This window comes from Zootermopsis nevadensis, unplaced genomic scaffold (genome assembly GCF_977971745.1).
Source record: "Zootermopsis nevadensis isolate Lab colony 2312 unplaced genomic scaffold, Znev_1.0 Znev_ptg000003l, whole genome shotgun sequence".
NCBI classification, from domain to species: Eukaryota; Metazoa; Arthropoda; class Insecta; order Blattodea; family Termopsidae; genus Zootermopsis; species Zootermopsis nevadensis.
This window is the reverse complement of record NW_028259135.1, coordinates 16,175,552-16,196,201: the sequence shown is the minus strand read 5'-3', so window position 1 is coordinate 16,196,201 and position 20,650 is coordinate 16,175,552. Positions and strand designations below refer to the sequence as shown.

General features: G+C 39.7%; 1 protein-coding gene and 2 long non-coding RNA genes across 4 annotated transcripts in view; 1 reads left to right on the top strand and 2 right to left on the bottom strand.

The window, feature by feature from the left end:
* The window catches only part of LOC110827892 (uncharacterized), a 167,546-nt gene that overhangs the window by 95,142 nt on the left and 51,754 nt on the right, over positions 1–20,650 (bottom strand). The window lies entirely within an intron of this gene.
* The window catches only part of Oatp26F (Organic anion transporting polypeptide 26F), a 55,291-nt gene continuing 50,746 nt past the window's right edge, over positions 16,106–20,650 (top strand). Inside the window, exon 1 of one of the 2 annotated variants that reach the window (XM_022059995.2) lies at positions 16,106–16,252. The gene's annotated coding sequence lies outside the window, so the exon portion shown is untranslated. The remainder of the gene's footprint in view (positions 16,253–20,650) is intronic. The other variant, XM_022059994.2, reaches the window with a different exon arrangement.
* LOC147875007 (uncharacterized) lies at positions 16,690–19,348 on the bottom strand. Its single transcript, XR_015533617.1, has 2 exons — positions 18,732–19,348; positions 16,690–18,062 (listed from the first exon to the last, which is right to left on the bottom strand). It is a non-coding gene; the product is annotated as an uncharacterized LOC147875007 (long non-coding RNA).

The window sequence follows — 20,650 nt, the reverse complement described above, 5'->3', positions numbered from 1 at the left end:
AGTAAAAAGTACATTCTCTTCCCCCCCGGTCTACTATATAACCGGATCGCAGGTTCGAATCCAGGCCGTTGTCCTACAAATGTAATATCCTGCTCCCCAGACCAAGATGTCCTACTATATAAATATGATTAACTTTGTTGCTTTCTGCTTTATTTAACGAGATTAAAGAGACGCAATGTAACCTCAAATGATAAATAAGGATGGTTATTAATTATGATTTATAATGTGGTTTGTCTTTAGTAATTTTCTGAAATATGAGAGATAAGAGGCAGTCGGCCGACATACGAACCAGGACGGACTCAAAACAAAGCGGATTTGTCAACTTTAACTGTGGCAAGACCGCCAGTTTTAATGTACCACCACCACTGGACTATCCTCACAAACTGTTTCTCCAACTTCAAATGTCATGTTATCCTCCTAACCTTCCTAGAAAAATTTACCCAAAAAATTCCAATCGGAATTCGCCGCCACATCCGAACGACATCTCCAGTCTGCTACATTTCACTACTCTAAAAACACAAGATAACTTGTACAAGTCAAAATTTTAACGATTAGTGTGGTCCAAAGCCCGAAATCGTGCTGTAGGCCTATAAATATTTGTGGTTGTCTGTCCTTATGAATCATGGACTGTTCAGTAAAGCAATGGGTTACTATCGCATCCCCTGAGGACGTGCAACAGCGCTGTACTGTGGCAGATTTATTTGTTACAAGAAACTAGTTCGACGGCAATCGCAGCGCAGAGCAAAAGTGGCACGTGTCACGAGCGTTAAAGCGACCACAAATTGCCACAATAAATTATGACAACGAGTATAATTGCAGTTTTTGCTACAGGCAGTTGTGGTACAAATCACTTATCCGGCTTTCCTCCTGGACCGAGATGGTGTCCGTCTCTAAGAATTGTAATTTCAAATGCGTAATTATCAAGCTGGATCAGAGTACTTCTTGAGAAGCTGATAGTCTCTTAGCCAATCAAAGCATTAATCATTCTTTCATGGAACTCGAATGATGATAATTTTTTCACGATAGCCCTCTATTCTTCCCCATAGTACGCCAGATAAATCCAATCCACATCCTCAATCAGCGTTTCTTCAGCTTCTATTATAAGTACAACCATGTTAAGGATATCACATTTTGTGGTAAATAAATTGACTAAATTAGCCCCTCGATTTCTGTCACTCCACAGTTATTAAATTTTTCAGTCACCCTTTAAGCTCGCCCCTTTAATCAATCGGATGGTTGATTTTACGCTGCGTACAAGCTGCACGTTTTACGTACTTGCACGATAATGCCTTCGGGCGGACTGATCACCGGTAAAAAGAGTCCTATGGCCTATGATACGTAAAGTATAAAATCAGACTGTAATGCTGAGAATCATGACAATGACACATTGTCCTGGCAACTATTTTTATAAAACTCGATTATATCTGTCCAAGAGCCAGAATAATTTTATGATGACAGCTCGAACCGGGCTACCGCAGAGAATGCAACTGCCTAGGAGTTTTCTTGTACGTCCAACCGGCTCCAGAGCCCACACACACAAGAAACCGAGGGGGGGGGGGGGGGGTCCCCAATGCAATCCAGCGACGGACGGAGTGCTAGGCTGACCAGTCCATCTGATGTCAAGGTTAAGAATGTGTCGAGGTACGTTTGGACTCCGGGTATATGCGTTTTCAGTGTCGTACTCAAGCAAAGGTTGACCCTCCGCCCTTGCAACGTATCGATGTGATACGAAACGCTGCCTGCGAACATGTGCAACGAGTACAGATGTGAGGACCGCATTAAGGCCGTCAACCCCACAAACCTTACATGGATGAAATCACTAACACCATTTATGCATGCAGCATAAAAGGTCAGTTGACCCTGGCGTGCCTGATGACCTTGGACGCTGTCGCCGAACCCCGTCTAAGGCACACCCAATCCCGCCCAACCATCCCCCTCCCCTCCTATCACACTACTGGCATCTGGTCCAATTAGAGCAAAATGAGAGGGACGTGTTTGGATTCGCAATTCTGTCGCCTTGGCCAGTAATCATTTTATCTTATTTTTGTATTCATGCCTATCAAATGTAATTGCCTTAGCCAAAGACGTCTAAAGAATAACTTAGTAATGCATCTTATTACTAAACTAACTTATCTTGATTCTCCCCAAGCAAATTTCAAGCCACTCTGCGTAGGTGCTTATGAACGAATGGATAACGAAAGCTCACCAGAGGCGCTCGTTCTTAAGACCATGACCACCCGACTGTGAGGGTCAAGACTGTGACTGAAGAAAAGAGAGTAAAAGCAATGGTGGTGGACAAGTGAGACAAGAGGAACAATGAGTGAAGGAGGGAAATAAGAACAAGAGAGAGGTGAGGAGGGCAACTACAAGAATAAACAGACGCAGCGGCGAAGAAAAGAGAAGACGAGGCACAAGACGGCAAGAAATGAGTGGATCAGTGAGGAAACGTGACCCAACATCGGTTATCAGCCTCTTCAGCAATAAATCATAACAGAACAATAGAAATGATTTGCTACCATGAAAATACAGTCTACTAACACAAAAACGTTCTTTGCATAAGAGTGACCACTGAAAGTTCTCAAAGGTAAGACGAAGGTTTTCCTGAGCCAAGAGGTATATTGGGGGAGTAGGGATGAAACTCCACTTATTCTTAACCTCGGATTCCGGTGGGTGGGAGCTATGTACCCGCTCTGCCTCATGCACGTATCTGTCCCCGCTCAAACTGTCTGAATACTTGATAAATGCTCTTGAAAATATGCATGAACACCAGGGAAAAGTGCACGGGATACGGAATTTATACGAGACGGCGTGGGTTCCAGAGTCGGTTTGAACGCAGAGGCTAGGAATAATTCCTTGCTTTCCGCGAATCGAACTCTTGTTCTCCAGCCTGTGTCCAGTTACTTTACGGACTCGGGCGATGGAACTACAAAGTCATCTAATACTCTAGCAGATTGTTAATAAATGTGTCAAAGTTTTTTTTATATTAGGATTTCTAATGAACATTACATGAAAACAGAGCCCTTTTTGAGAAGCTGATGTTTGCTCAGTCAACAAATTCGCGATCTCTAATGGAACCCGTGTTCACAGAAGCCCGCTAATGTTCCTCTTACTAAGCCAGATGAATCAAACCGACATCCTCAAACCAAACTTCATTCGGTGACAAGTACAAACTGTGAAACTCCACGTTACGCATATTTCTGCATCGTTCCGACATTTCCTTTTAGTTCATTCAGAAGAACACGCCCCTTCACTTTATGGATGATGAAGAATGCCAGTAATATTCAATATATTTCAATTTTATGGAAGACACAAGCAAGAAATATTGACTGAATGCGTGAAGAGAGGTGACTTACGACCTAACTAATAAGGTGACGAGCAATATTAAATTTCAGAAGACGCCCAAAAGGTAGTTTTGAGGGTGGTTTATGCATAAATTGCCGAAATAACTACTTAAAAAAAGAAAAGAAAACAAGAATTTAAGGCGACTGAACGCAGATTCAACGCAGTCTCAGTGCGTGTTCTATATTTTATTTGATAAAACAGCTTTAAAATATGAGCATATATTTTAGATACTAAACTACGGTTACTAAATTAAAAATCGTATGAGCGCATTCTTATATCCATGCTTAGTGAGAAGAGGACAAATCCGAAAGTCCATTAGAAATTTTTTACAACGCAAATTCCCGTAAATGAAAGTAGTGTTAGTTTCACAGTGACTTGTGTTCCTTACGATAATTGTTTGCACAAACAAACAAACGATGAATATTCAGCTTCACAAACAAACATGCACACGAACTAAAACGAAAGACAACAGCTATGAACAAATTTGCTGGCATAATTGAGGATGGAGTACCCACCGCATCCTGCATTAATTTTACACACGAAAAGGTCCGACTTTTTATTTCTCCCGATGACTGACCTTGAATTGACAGAAATGTCTGTGACCTTATCCAGCATCTTCGGCCTATAACTGCAAAGATCAAATGAATGATACAGGAACATCGGTTCTTAAACTTCTTCATCTCTCGTCTCTTTGTGGTCTTTAAAAGAACCACGCCGTATTCCTTTCTCCAACATTTCTTCATGTTCACCGAAAAATTTCACGGCCCTGTAAACGTATCCCGACACATTAAAGCAAGCAAACATAAAACTTAATTTTACACTCTGTAGATTAGTATTCAGTGATTAATTTTAAACATCACGAGACCCAGTTTCTAGTAACATCGTATGACAACCGACATACACAGGGCTTAATGTGTCTTACAAATTATCTACAGACAAGGAAAAGAACAGCGCAAACCCTGTTCTTTTTGTAACTGAGATTTTAGCTCTCCAAGTTTCAGTTCTTTGGGTGACGGTATTCGTCCCTTTCGCTGAATTCAAAGGACGGCGGCTTTTAATGCCAACCGCCAGTAGGAAGTTTGTCACCTGAACCATCGTACCGAAAACGCAAAACAGCACTTCCAACATTCTTTGCAGCCTTGTCGGTGGTTACCAGCTTTTCGGAGGAACACATCGTGTTCACCTTGACTATCGAGAAAACCTCAAGTTCGCACTGCCTTTTGACTTATCTCAGCAGTGATTTATTTTGTGGCCGCAGTTTATCATAAGTAACAAATGAAAGTGATGGAATAAATTTGAGGACGGAATTCGTTTCAGAGGAGGATAAGGGAAATTGTCCTCAGTATCGGGAGACGTGAATGCCCTTCAAGGTGCACAGTGCTGTAACACCTTACAAGGACAGCGGGTTATGTTCGGACTTGGGCGGACGGCTTATGGCAAGCAATTTAAAATTCAAAATGGTCACTATTATGCAAAGTATCTGCTGGACTCGTTATAGAAAACAGTGCAGAATTTTTACACGTATAGTAATAGATTCTTCTGAAACAGTATAGTCATTATCCAAACATCGAAACGTAAAACGCAGTGAAGACAATACTGTGCGTCCCTATAAGGAGTTGGCATTCTAAAAATGTCACCACTTTTTCGCGAAGTTCGTTGCATTATCGTGTCATGGATAAAATGGGATGAAATGCAGTATACTCAGATGGTATACGCAACAAGCGTCCGTGAGCCCACAAAAGGGATGAATGATTATTTATGATTAGGTCCAGATGAGCTAGCGTGCATTAAACGTTGAGTCTCAGTTCAAAATATTAGCTATAAATTATTCGTGCTGACTGAAGTAAAAATAAAAAAAGGGAGTAAAAGAGAAGATACTTCTTTAGATACAAAAACGTACAAAGAAATTACATTTTCGGTGAGTGTCCCTTCTTTGGACTTAATGCACTAACACAATCTATTAGAATTACCACGAAATTTTCCGAATAAAAATACAAAGGTAGGCATCGGGATGCCTTAAGACGTCGCGGCGCAGACTAAATATTCCGAAGGATGCCACAAACTTTAGAATCCCACAAGACAGAGCGCACGAGAAGCGTCAGGGGACAACAGTCAACATTTCTTTCACGCATAAAATTCAACCTAACCTAACCCAACCCTAACCTAACCTAATCCAACTCATCCTATCTTATGACATATGACACGAAGCTGGAAAATCAACTCCGACTGTCGCAAAGCCTATCCTGCGGACCACTATTTGCAAACTACTATGAAAACTGTAAGACACGCATTTGAATTCGAGATGTCGAGACACAGACTCGCAACCTGAGAGGCACATCGACAATTTATTCGTATGCAAATGTAAATACAGGAGAGCACACGAAAACACGGACTGTAGTTCTTCAGTAAGAAACGTTTTACAGGAAACCAGAGGACCATATGCCATTCATCCTTGACTTACATACAAACCTTAACCCCGTCTCATTCAAGCACGTAACACACATCTCTTGTTCCAGACGGGGTAGAACTGGCTGATTTCCATACAAAGCTACACACGTGGACAGACAGAAGAATGTGCGCAACACACGTGGAGACAACTTGGCACTGTTACTTGTACCAACAATACAGTTCACAAAGAGTCAAGGTGATAACTGAGTGGGTGAGCCTCAGAACAGCGTAGAAAACAATGGAGCGGTACTCCACGGAGACTGATTTTGTATGTAGGAGGATGAATTTAGTGCTGTCTCTATGTGCGTCCTTAATACCTCACTAGAACTTACACAGTTTAAAATAAACTAGCGAGAAAAATCCAGGGGAGTGAAGTTCTGATACGAATATCAAATTATGCACAATGAAAACTCATGGGGAAATACAGTGAAAGACGAAATGTTTTAAGATCAAGTATATGGGAGGAAAACATCAATAAGAATCTTAAATACAAAAATTTAAAGGCTTTTACCATGTCGTAGTAGAAGGCTACAGATCGTCACAGGTGTAGAACCCTAACTATAGACATATATAAATTAAATTATTTTTTATTTCTTACGCACTCAAATTTTAAATGTGTAAATATAAAAATACAGAGTTCTAATAACTTTCTACTATACACTACATATATGTCTACATTGTGTGGGCTCTGTAAAATGAAAAAACTGGCCTAACTACAAACGTCAGTGTTCACAATTTATCGCCCACAGGCAGATTCTAGCTCCAAAGAGCCACCAAACCTATAATTTAACGTCATAATTGAATCCACAAATTCATCCGCACCAATATACTTGCAATTTTATACTTAATTTGCAACAGCATTGACCTGTATCAAGTTTGGCTAAAAAAAACAGTGCTTAAAGATGTTCACCTTGGAAAGGAGCTTCAAATCTTACTAGCAGCAAGAATTTGTCTTCATTAAACAGAAAACATAAGCGATATCATGTGATGGAAGGCTGTAAAAATGGACACTGGGGAACTTCATAATTCGTTCATTTCATAAAATATTGCCAGCATGATCATGTCAAGGACGGCGAGGTGTCAGATGCATACCAAATTCGGAAATCTTGCAACTGGGAGACCAGGCTAAGACCAGAGGATAATATTAAAATAAATCTAAACACCTCAGGGTGTACGACTAGACTCTAATCAAATGATCCAGTTGAAGCCTTGTGAACACGGCAATAAACTTTGTTGGATTTGCGGTTCTCTCGGAGGTAAGTATGAAAACGGCTGTCCTCTGGGTTGCAGCGCCATGGACTCCGGTAGAAGTTTACCGACGTTTCATCCGTTGTTGCTGCCTCCATCATCAGGGGTACTATAGAAGACAGGAATTTATTTACCACCTAAGCGACCACTAGTCGCCTGACAAAGGATTCTCCTCCAATGAGTTTAATAAAACTTGTAAGATCAACAGCAACAACATGAGAGTTGCAAAACCGATTCTGTTCACGGATCTGCCGAGAACACGTCTTCTTTAAGTGACAAGCAAACATTAACCCCACTCGAAGATGTGGGATGTCGAACCTGTTCAGGCCGGTAGCAGGCACGTGTCAACGACATCTGACGGGGCGGGTTAGCACCACTGATAGGCACAGTGCCAAAATACGCCACCACGCCCAAATGCTACAGGATCACAGCAGAAAATCTATGCAAGTGGAGTGGAAAGTGAAACTGGTTGAGTGGATAACGCAAATCTGGATTTACTTTCGTTATTAGCAAGTCAGGAAATGTATGCATGCCGTAACGAGTCTGGCGTGGTCGCCAGAATTCGACCTATATGAATGACAGGGGAGTTCCGTAGCTGGGGATTCCCCATCAATCACTCGCGCGGGCACAAACGCGTAAAGTTCTGCGCGTTCAATGCAATGCACCATGAGTTGTTCGATCATAACCAAAATCGGACTGTGCTGACAAATTTCAGTAAAAGTCTTATATAGGATATTAGGTTTCACAGGCTGCAGCTGACATGTTTAATCCAACTGGTTCGGCGTTTAAAAATTGTACCCGACAGATTTTCAGTTTTTTTTTTGGTATGTATTCGTTCCTTTTATGATTCATAAATGTCTTTTGCTTTGATATTCTATTATGTCTGGATGCCAAGTTTCTCGCCCAACGATGCAATTGTTTTTCATTTTAACAATTTCATTCCATAATTTATTATTCACTTATTCAGTTTATGATCTAATATTTTTTAATTCGTACTTAGGATGCATTTGTCTCTAAATATATAATGTGGGCCTCAGTATAGAGTCATATGCTTTTACAGAATCCAAAAACATCTTGTCTCTAACTGAAGTTCTCTTACTTTTTAATCAACAGTATAAGATAAAATACTGAGTTAATGTATCAACAAATTGTTTCAAAGATATTTTGGATTTCAGAGTATTTTCTAATTTTAATTTTCAAATTTTGAATATCTTTTGCAGCAGACAGAACTTGAGTCATCCAAACCAAACTCTGGTAAAGCACACTAAAATAAGCCCCGATCACTTCAGTCGACATTATTCTAAATTTATTATTCAAATTTATTCTATGATCCCACGCTACAGGTTCTGGTGCATGCAACTGACCATATGTCATTAAACACATAATTAAGACCACTGGACATCGGATCCTCTCTCTTGATGTGGAAACAGGCGCTATGGCCTAAATCCATTAAATAAGAAGAAGAAGAAGACATCGGATCCTCAAGTGTGGAGTCCACACGACCACCCTCGGATGTGTCAGATCAACAAACTACCAGCAGAAAATTCGTGAACTTTGTTACTCACACACATAAAGAATCAACAAAGGGCAGAAAACAGAATTCTAATGTAGTGTACGAACCCTGACCTTTGTCCATATAAGAAAGAGGGAGTAGTCGCAGATAAATGTCAGTCTCACTAGCTTCGGAGCCGTGTTACCAGACAGCTGTAAATCAGGACGTTACACTTATGGCTGTTGTACTGTAGGAACATTTACGGTCCGTAAAGTGTTTGTACTTGTGTTAAATAACCCTGCAAATGAGCATGCAAAAAGGAAGTAACTCCATTTTAATAATACTGTACGAAACCAAGAGTAAAAACGGGCAATCTAATACAACAAACAATTACAAAATATTTTCTTTAGGCTTATCAGTACTAATCTTCTTCACTGACTTATTTTAGAGCACAAAATGCTTTAATTTTATCTCGTTAACTAAGCCTATAAATCAGAGGGAAAATATAAGTCTATGCCATGTCCAGTGTCATACAGTGTTTCGTCCCACGTCTACAAATTTCCTTCTTTACGACGTAACGTTTCCTTTAAACTGATAATATTCAATTTGAACACAGAACAAATTATATGTTACACTGGATAATTAAGAAACAAAAATTAATTATCGACAACTTCCTAGTGTTGTCTGCCAATACAAAATTGTATCGTAATCCTTTTAGTAAGCCTTGAAGACGCAGTCTGCCTATCACGTATATTTCGTGTAAGGAACTCACAAAATAAACTATTATATACATCTGTGTCAAAAACTATTTCATAGTTGCTACAAATTAAATGCTCTTGCCTGGCATTTGGTTTACCAAATCAAATGGCGACAAAGAAAGCATTTATGTACATGAGTCATTTTTGCACCGAACAGTTTAACTCTAGGCGTGTCTTGAATTGGCTGGAATAATGGCGAATATTTACTAGAATCGGTAACAAAAGATAAAACTAGGTCTAAATTGCTAGTCTCGTTATTTGTTTGTCAGCCTCTATCATACGTACCCATTATTTTTATAATAAAACGCCATGTCTTATGTCTTTATTGCACAAGTAAACACACTGAAATGTTACTAGACATCAGTGTATGTTCAAACATCTGTTCAGAACACAAAAATGGATAAAAATGTCACAGGCCACAAAAAACACGATTTTAAAATAAACACAAACAGGCAGGAACTCGTATAGCGTACACATGTATTTTGATCTGTAGTCCGGTGTAAGTTTCTATGCGAATTCCAGGAAAACCTGTAACGAAGGTGGGTGTATAACTCCACATATTCTGATCTCGACAGAAGATGTGGGCAAGTGAGGAGACATGAACAGGCTTCTTTCGCTCTCAAGAGTGGGCGTAGGGAGGAGCACAGGCAAGAATTACTTCCGATATTGCAGACAAGTCTTGATCGCAACGACAAACTTCTTGGACATTATCCACCGTCCTTATTTTAATCAAAAACGAGATCTTGGAGACAGAGTCCAGTCTCCAAAACGTCGTTTTAAATTACAATTAAGACGACTGATAATGTCAAAAAAGCTAGTAACTATGATACACCATCGTCACAATTTTTCAGATTTAAGACTTAATTTATTTCAGTAATTTATATCTTAATTGCGTCATGTTTGTGTTTTATTGATACAATATTTTATTTTCCGTCTATACACAAACTTAAAATAATGTTGTTTAAAATTACTTAAAATTATAACATTCTCAGTAGACACTGCATCTTGTTACATTTTTTTGTATCGACGACATGTTTCAATGTGTATTACATCATCATCAGGTCTACTACTTCTTATTATGATTCATTTATTACGTTATATTACGTATTAACTTTTTAAATTATTATATTTCCTATGTCAATATCCATAATCACGATTTGAAAATTAATTTTACAGATATAAAACATCCAAGTACAACCTCCAAATTTAAAGGAAGAAACAAAAAACTTAAAATTAAACAAAGCAAAATAACCAATATACGCAACGCAAAATGTACAACAATTTTTAAAATATATTAAAATTGATAGACCTGATGATGATGTAATACACATTGAAACATGTCGTCGATACAAAAAATGTAACAAGATGCAGTATCTACTGAGAATGTTATAATTTTAAGTAATTTTAAACAACATTATTTTAAGTTTGTGTATAGACGGAAAATAAAATATTGTATTATTTCAGTAAGTTCTGAAGTCTGGAAATAAGGGGCTTGATTCGCAAAGCCATTTCACTTTTTTTATAAACTTTAAGTGATTCTTGAAATGTGTATTAAATAGAGATGTCACATTATCACTACTTCAATTTTGATACAACACTTAACTAAGACCGTTTATTTACATACGAAATAAATGGATTAAAACTTACAATCTTGTACGTACGGTGGTCTAGCGGTTAGAACGCTGGCCTTGTAATCCTGCTGTCTCGGGTTCGAATTTATAACTTGTGTTGGGCAAGGCCGTGGTCTAGGCAACACGGAGTTTTCCTCCGTGGCATCCCAACAATTACTCCATTCACACACAGAAGAAGGCAATGGCAAACCACTTCTGGATCATCTGCCAAGAACGTATATGAACAGGTCCCAGTCCGAGAAAAGGATGGAAGGATCCTGTTCATATGGACCGTTTAAACAATGCAGGTCTTAACAGTTTCTGCTGTAATGACAAGCGGCTTCATGTATCTGTATTCTGGGTTTTGTCTGGACCTCATCCAAGGCACAAGGCGAGTTGCCTTTTCCATATCAACTACCCACATGACAATTGAGCCCAACATGACCCGAGGGAGGTCCCTGAACCCTGTAAAACGGGACTTACATTTCCTTTTCCCAATTATTTGAAGTCCAATGCATTGTGACTTATTAAACATATGAATCGTTCATCTTGGGCCATTTTAAAACTGATTAAACTGTTCAGACTTCGACCAGGTTTTCTATGTCTGAGGATTCAATGAATGTACTAATGAGTCTAAATAAAGAACCGAATTTCGTCTACACCGGTGTTCTGGAACCGGTTTGCGAATTTTTAAAAGAAACTGCAAATTCGCACGTCACAGTCAGAAAAAGGTAATATCTTATCTTTCGTCATCGACAGTTCCATCCAACATGTAAAATTTCTTTTCCATATGCCTGCGTCCTTCTAGGGCAAGGACTTACATGTAGATACATATTTACGGTAATGTATAATTTCGTGAGATGACATTTTGTGGTATCTTTGGAAAACCAGTGTCCCGCGGGCGAGAAAAACTGATCTACATAACTGTTTTAAATTAAGTTCCTACTGCAAATAAAATATAAAAATTTCAATTTCAAAGATAAATTTTTTAGCTAATGTTATTTTGAGAAAATTGCAGTTTATTCAAAGAATGATCCGAGTACCACAAACACTCTCTTATTGACATCCAAATAAAAACGCACTTCTATATGTCTAATGAGCATTGCTTCTGCCATCTACACGGCATTGGTAGAAGTTACCTTATTTCCAGAACTTTCTTTCAGATGGCGCAGCAATACATTAAAGCTATATCCTACGAGGTATATTATTAAGGCTTTGACCGGGATGTTCTTTTGTTAAATCTTATGTGGTACCGCCTGATTCGACTTCTAATGGTTAAGTGAAGTGTTTTCTTCGCGGTACGGTCTGGATTCGTAAATATTATGAAGACGAGCTTCGACTTCAAAGGGTTAACCAGCTGATTTTCGTAATGGTGAGGTGTAGTGTTTTCTTCGCGGTACGGACTGAATTCATAAATAATATTCAGACGATCTCCGGCTTCAAGCCATCTCGACACAGGTTTTCCTTGGTTTTCCTCTGTCTTCAAGCAAATGCTGAGATGGTTCCCAAGTTCCAAGTTGCCACTGCAAGCTTCTCATGCAGCCCTCCCGATTTAAATTAATCAAAATTTACCACCCCTTAACGCCGTCAAAATTTACCCCCCTCCCCTCATAGTCTCAGCTTTCGCTAATACAAAGTTCAAAATTCCGCCTTTTATGCCAATCATCACACTAACGCCTTCACTCTTACTTTATCCTTAACAGAAGGACGAGCGGGCATTGCCTGGGGACCTTCTAGCTATAAGATGCTCTTTCTCCCCCCCAGATATCGAAGTGTCTCTCACTTCTCCCCCACCAATTTCCTCTTTCTCTCTCTCTCTCTTCGTCCGGCTTCAAAGGGTTAATAGATAAATTTCCCGGAATGCTTGCAATGATATAATTGCCTTATATCTTCCCAACTATTGTCTGAAAACGCGAATGATAAAATATAACTGCTGTAATTCTACTTGTTTCATATGTGTATGAAATCTGTTAAAAAAACTAAGTACATGTTAGTATCTCGTCATCAGAAGACAGGCGGGCACAATTGTCTTAGAGTGGCTAATAAATTCTTTGAAAGTGTGACAAAGTTCAAATATTTGGGAACAACAATAACAAATGAAAATGACACTCATGAGAAAGTTAGGAGGAGATTAAATTCTGGAAGTGCTTGTTACTTCTCAGTTCAAAATATTTTGTCTTCCCGTCTGATTTCTAAGAACCTGAAAATTAAAGTGTACAAAACAATAATCTTGCCTGTTGTTTTGTATGGGTGCGAAACATGGCTTCTCACTCAGAGGGAGGAACACAGATTGCAGGTGTTTGAGGAGGATATTTGGGCCTAGGAGGGAAGACGATGGGGCGTGGAGAAAACTGCACAATGACGAGCTTAAAAATCTGTACTGCTCTCCCAGTATTGTCAGGGTGATTAAGTCGAGAAGAATGAGATGGGCGGGACATGTGGCACGCATGGATGGGGCAAGAGGTGTGCACCGGGTACTGGTTGGGAAACCTGAAGGGAAGAGACCGCTGGGGAGACCTAGACGTAGATGGGAGGATAATCTCAGGCGGGATCTATGGGAGATAGGAGTTGAAGGAAACTGGATTTTGTTGGCCCAGGACAGGGTCCGGTGGAGGGCTTTGGTTAATTCGGTGATGAACCTTCGGGTTCGGTAAGCCATCTAGTTGGTTGGGTCCACTATTTGGGAAGCCTGAGGGGAAGAGACCGCTGGGGAGACCTAGACGTAGATGGGAGGATGATCTCAGGCGGGATCTATGGGAGATAGGAGTTGAAGGAAACTGGATTTTGTTGGCCCAGGACAGGGTCCGGTGGAGGGCTTTGGTTAATTCGGTGATGAACCTTCGGGTTCGCTAAGCCATCTAGTTGGTTGGGTCCACTATTTGGGAAACCTGAGGGGAAGAGACCGCTGGGGAGACCTAGACGTAGATGGAAGGATAATGTCAGGCGGGATCTATGGGAGATAGGAGTTGAAGGAGGCTGGATTTTGTTGGCCCAGGACGGGGTCCGGTGGAGTGCTTTGGTTAATTCGGTGATGAACCTTCGGGTTCCGCAAGCCATCTTGTTAGTTAGTTAGTTACTTATGAAATCTGTTAAGGGAAGAACACAGATTGATAATAGGATCTGAGACATGGATTAACATAAATGCATAATTCCAATAATATAGGCCTTAGGGAGTTACGAAATGATGGAGCGAACTAGATGCAGCTAGCTCAGGATAGAGTCTAGTGGTGGGCTTTTGTGAACACGGTGATGAACCATCGGGTTCCAAAAAGAAAGTTAGATATTCTTTGACAAGCAGAGTATTCAATTGACTTTCCAAAGAATTTCCTGCACCATACAATGCTATTGGTGGGCAACGTAGCGCCGTGCGTATTGTGCTGCGCCCTGTAGAACGATTCACAAGTATACACAACAGCGACGTGACAATAGCCAAGTCGGTAAGAAGGTTATCTACTCTTCAACCTTCAAAATACCTCTGCCCCACCACAAGAACTACTCATATACCATGAATAATTCTGAAACCCTGATATCGTAAACAATCTAAGTCTCAGAGGGTGAAAATAATGTATAATATTTTCACATAATATTCGTCCATAAGTTGAAGGTATCCCAACAAAATGAAAATTCCTTAAGAAATTACATAATTATATCTATTTGATCCATATTAATCAATAACCGCCCTTACTGAAATGTTCTGAACCATGTTGTAATCTAATGATCTTAAGGATTGAGATCAGTTGAGGTTTACAAATTGTCAATGAAAAACATATCTTGATCTTACAGTTTAAACTATATAATTAGTCTTCACACTTATATCTGGATCTAAAGAAATTAATGCTTTCATTGACTACAACATATAACATGGAATCATACTGAAAAGTTTTCACACATTAAAATATTATTCATGCATTTACATCAGTAACATACGGAAATTGCAATTTCTTGAATAATACCCATTTATATAAATGTATAGACTGGTACAATCTGAGATGCAAAAAACTGGTGGAATAAACCACACAACAATAATAATAAGACTATATTACAAATATCTGCATAATTTAATAAGCGTGACAAAGTTTGACTAAGCGTGACGTATGTAACGGCTTGAAGAATTATGGCCATACGAGTCAAAACGTCACAAATATTTTCAAAACTTTACTTAACCTAACAAAATCTACTAAACAACCGAACATAACCTACCCTAACCCAAAGAAACCTAACCTAACCGAACGTAATTTAACCTAACCTAACCCAACATATCCTAACCTAACCTGTCGATGAATCGACCTGATGACGGAGGCAGTATGACCTCTGAAACGTTGGTTAACATCGACCAGACTACACAGCGCAACAACCCAGAAGACAGAAATCTTCATACTCATCGCCCTGATGATGGAGGCAGTATGACCTCTGATACGTTGGTTAACATCGACCAGACTACACAGCGCAACAACCCAGAAGACAGAAATCTTCATACTCATCGCCCTGATGATGGAGGCAGTATGACCTCTGATACGTTGGTTAACATCGACCAGACTACACAGCGCAACAACCCAGAAGACAGAAATCTTCATACTCATCGCCCTGATGATGGAGGCAGTATGACCTCTGAAACGTTGGTTAACATCTACCAGACTACACGGCGCAACAACCCAGAAGACAGAAATCTTCATAGTCTGATGACGGAGGCAGTATGACCTCCGAAACGTTGGTTAACATCGACCAGACTACACAGCGCAATAACCCAGAAGACAGAAATCTTGAAGTTTGAATTGTTGCAATGATATCAGATGATCTGCAGAGCTGGTACAGTTCTTGGTTATAACTTAATCGCCACTCTTCTCCCTCTTATACTGGAAAATATGTAAGATGGAGGTGAGTTTTATGTTTACGTTCCAGTCGATCCACTGGAGAACAGCGAGCTTGAAACCCAGTGGGCACGAACGTATTTTGAGGTCAGAGACGATGAGGACGTGGTTCCAAAAACTATTGCCTCTTCCAGGATTCGAACCCTAGTCGTCCAGTCCTAACACTTTCTTGAGCCGGCTACTTTGATGGCTTGCGGAAAGGAATACAACAGACTCTTATTAAATTACATTCATTGCGGAAGGAGTGTCAGGTGGATTGGAATAATGCCATCACCTGGTTTTTACTGTGCCAACTGTGGCAACATCGCGAAAGCATGTTCCGCTCCAGGGCATTGTTACCATGCACAGCCAGTAAGCTGGCAGTTCCAGTCTGACCATACAGTGAAGTGGTGGTTTGTAAGAAGGTTGGCATGGCAATCACTCAGCATCCGACTGTCGATAACAACAGTGCGCATCCTTAGCGACTGAACTGGCATATGAATAAAGGTAAGCAGTATTTCATTTGTCATATTAACTCGTCCGTCAACGCTGGGACAGTAATGAAAATGAGTTTTGGATCGAACTGTAAAATGATTGTGTGAATCATGAAATAAAATGGATGTGGACGGGAGCGATTGTACTGCACCAGCAGGAAACCCACAAAAACCACATGACAGCTTATCACCTGCCGATTGTCAACCTGTGACCCCTTGAATACGAATCAGTACTAACCAGTAAACCGCGATGTTCGGTTCAGGTTGTTGTACGACTCTGTTTCAGCTGCCTACGTTATGTGTAGCGAAGAATGAGGTGGGAAGATGATCAAGAACGACAATGGATTTTATTATATGATAGAACTGTCATGAATCTGGATGATATTCTACTATTTGGTGTTCGGTCTTCGAAGAGAGCATTTTCAAGGGATTTTCCATAAAAATGATGTATGCATTTCTCATATTCTCTATTTCAGCCAAATTCCCAGACGTTTTACAAAAGGTGACCTTATAAAGGACAAAGTTAGTCCTTATGTAAGACATATCGTATGTTGTTTACTTTGTGTTTACTAAAACGTGATAGTGGAACCACGGTTCCGGAAAATTTGATGTAAATACGTCTATACAGATAAGGAGTTTATATATTGGTAGCTGAATGTAATGTAAGGTAAAGTAATGTAATATTTTATAGGTAACAACAATGCCGAGCAAACAGATGTTTCTTAGGTAACCATTATTGTCGATTTGTTGATAAACAGATGAAGTTTCCTAGGTAACCATTGTTGTTTAATTGTTGATAAACAGATGACGTTTCCTAGGTAACATAACAATGAAGTTACACTTTTTCGTAACACATTTTTGCCGAATGACACTGACCCTAAAATATAGACGTATTTACGTCAAAAAACAGACCTACATTGTTTAAAATACTTGCAACTATGTTTAAACACGTGTTATTTAGAAACCGCGTTTCGCACCCATAAGAAATATTAGAAAAATGTTCTGGGTGCCTGAGGCTGTTTCCTGAACTACGTTTTGGAATGCCTACTCGAGATTCACGTGTAACATAAAATAAGTTATAACAACTGATAATACGCCGAGCTTCGGAACTGGCATAATCGTAGAGTACATTGATGTCAGGAAACGAAGTCTTCCTGCAAACCATGGCTCCTACTTCCGCTTTACCGCGAGGAAATTGCATACCTGACTAAAATGAGGAATTTCAGCTGTTAAGGTTCCGAAGGACGGAGAATTACTTCCAAGCTGAATGCGACAGTCCACACATCAACGACGTTACAGACACTGCCGTCAACTGATTAAATTTAATTAAATTCCTCTCACGCTTTTAACAATAAATGTATTCCTTACCTTATTTAACATAGCTCTTTTAACTGCAATATGTTTAGTGAATTACTTACAAAATATGTCGGAGGCAGATGTTGCTTAATTTAAAACACTATTTAGCCTACAGCTTTTGCCTGGAGGACTTAGAGAAGCCACAAAACAATCAACCACGCGGTTCGGTGTATTCAGTCAACAACGGGTAATTAGCAAATGACACCGTTTGTTACTACATAGGCCTACATTCTGGGTTTTATGAAACGCTGCTGTGATTAAATTAAAGAGGCAATCCCAGTGACCGATATGTTTAAGAGGACACAGGTCTTAGCCCGAGCAAACGATGGGGTTGCTGGTTCGAAACCGCAAAGGGGAAAGGCTATTCATGTGCATTTCGCTTCACACAACACACCAATCGCCACAATTCATCACACTTCGAGGGGTTTGCCATTGGCTAGCACACCACTGTCTGTCCGTCCATATATCTGAAATCACGGTAAAGATTTTTATAATATTTTATATTTAGCGTCTATACTGAGAGTTGTTGAGTTAACTTAATTTTAACCTAGATCAGACCAACATAGGCCTATACGGCCTGAGACTACTTAAAGCTCAAATGGAATTTTATCACTATTGTAAAAGTGTCCTTCGAGACCGAAGACATTTGGTAACACTACAGGCCTCATTAACATGCACAAATTTTAAATTTAAAAATTCTAGATATTATTTATGTTTAATGATAGGTAGACGATGCATAGTTATTTGACTATTCAAGGTTAAGAAAGTCGTGTGATGAGCTTTGAAAACAATAAATTTGTGCATGAAACAAATGACCATTATGATCAAAGCGAGACGTAAAACCACAGATGCACAATTTTCCATTCTTGTTCACATCTTTTCCAAACACGTTTCCCTACTTTTTAAAATCAGACACGACGATGGGAATCTTTTTAGCACAAGAAACCTTCCGTAATAAAATTTCTACAGTAATTCAGTTTATAATTCCAATTACTAAAAATACACAAATAGCTTCTAGTGTTCAGAGACAGCAGAATAGGATTTGTTATTGCTACGAAGTGCTAATATTTTTAAACTATGTGTCTCGTGTCTCTGGAAAGGGTTAAAAACATGGAGCATTATGTTCTGTTACCTACGTGTAAGTGTATGAAAATAGTCGTCTGCCATATTTATGCAGCCTGCCGACTTCTGTCGCCAGCCGAACACACGAATGCACCAGTCATTCTGTCCACGAGTAATTTCTCTTGAAACCCACGCCGAATGTTTCCTGACTACGCTTTCTCCATGCAATATGTTATTCAGAAACCCAGTCGCACTTTCGCAACGCCGTTCTGACATTGCATTTTCTTACCTTGTCTTTGGTTAAAAAAACCTACCACTTGCACGACCGAAGGAACCAGTTTCTTGTTCTGTGCTCATAATGTCCTCTCTTATTCACTTCATATTTTCCTGAGCACCTTCTTTCAAGTTCTCTCAAAGGAAGAGACCACGTTTCATAGTCACACAAACTAAGCGAGAAACAAAATTCTCTGTACAGCGTTTCGGAGAGCAATGATCATACATTTGGATATGAATAACAAGCATTTAAATAAGTTGTTCTCCCTTGTACGCTTATGGCCTATCTTCTGAGCAGTATGTTCCCTTCCCGCAGTTTCAAACAACGTCGTTAAACCGCCTAATAAACTTTCTGTTTAATGTACATTAAACTTCGTCTGTTTCATTCTTGTTAGGATGTCCTTGCGAAACACTTGCACAGAGCCAGCCAGGCAACCTCGGGTATGATGACAGACATGTGGAATTTACCTCTGCTATACGTCACAGTGATTCATCTAATTTCCCAAGAAAACAGCAGCAAGATACGACTCTAAAGAAAGTAGTGCCTGACGCAAAGCAACGTTTTTCTTGGTATTCTAACGCACTGTGAATCTCCATCTCCCAGCTCTGGTGCGGTAAGAATCCCGTATACAGCAAGGACTTCCTGGACGTTTTTCAGCGCACTCGCAACAAACGCAGCGTGGCCTCAAACGGTCGTTGATCCAAAGTGTTCGTTTGTTCATCTTGTCAGGAATACTGGAACTCGCCGAAAAGTCTGACAGTATGTGGACAAAGGTTTTGCAGACTTGATGCTGATGGCAGATGTTTAAAGGCTTTGTAAGGCTCTGATATGCCATTGAAACGTGGTAAAGAGATTTGATAAAGTACGCCATGGGGGGATCTTTCAGCATTTCCTCTCGTCCTCTGTTTCTGCCAGCAGTTAATAACTGCCTTTGATCCGATATTCAATCTTATTCTAACATGTTCGAGAAAGTTCGCAGAAGCGAATACGTCACGTCAATTACCTCTTTAAAACACAATGGGAGGCCTAAATGTTTCACATAACGCCTGCCTTGACGTCAATAACTACCTTCTTCGCTCAAAAATTTGTTGTTTTGATTTTTCTAAAAAAAAATAATACAGACAGTTTCACGAGTGCGAACGATTAATAGAGATCTGACAGTTTTGATCTACAGAATCCCTCTCGTGACGCTCTCTGGCATAATTATGTAATAGTCCCACCCGACTCTCTTGTAAAAATGAGCGACCATTAGTGTACACCCACGAAATAAAACGGTAGTATCGGTCGACTTAGTGGAAGACGATACATTATAGACATGTTTAGTGTTAGAATTACCTCTATCAAGTATTAAGCATTAGTCATTATCTTCTAGCCTTGACATTAGACGTTTATATCCAGACGTGTCTTATCACCCACTCTATACAATAAAATGATCAAACTGCCAGCTGACAACCTCGGAGAATTAATCGTCCGTTAGTAGCAGGTACGTACAGCCTGGGATTCATGTAGATTAATTATGGGGAAGACAGAATAAGTTGTGACTGGCTTGAGTTTTTGAGGAATTCAGAGAATTCTTGTCGACCAAGACTTACGACAGAGATTGATAACATCAAATACCTAAGGTTGGCATAACTTGGGGGTAGATTGTTAAACGTTTTCCGTTTTAGCGAGCACTGCAGTAATCTTCATGGCGAATATCTTTGGGGCATTAGGTTGCGG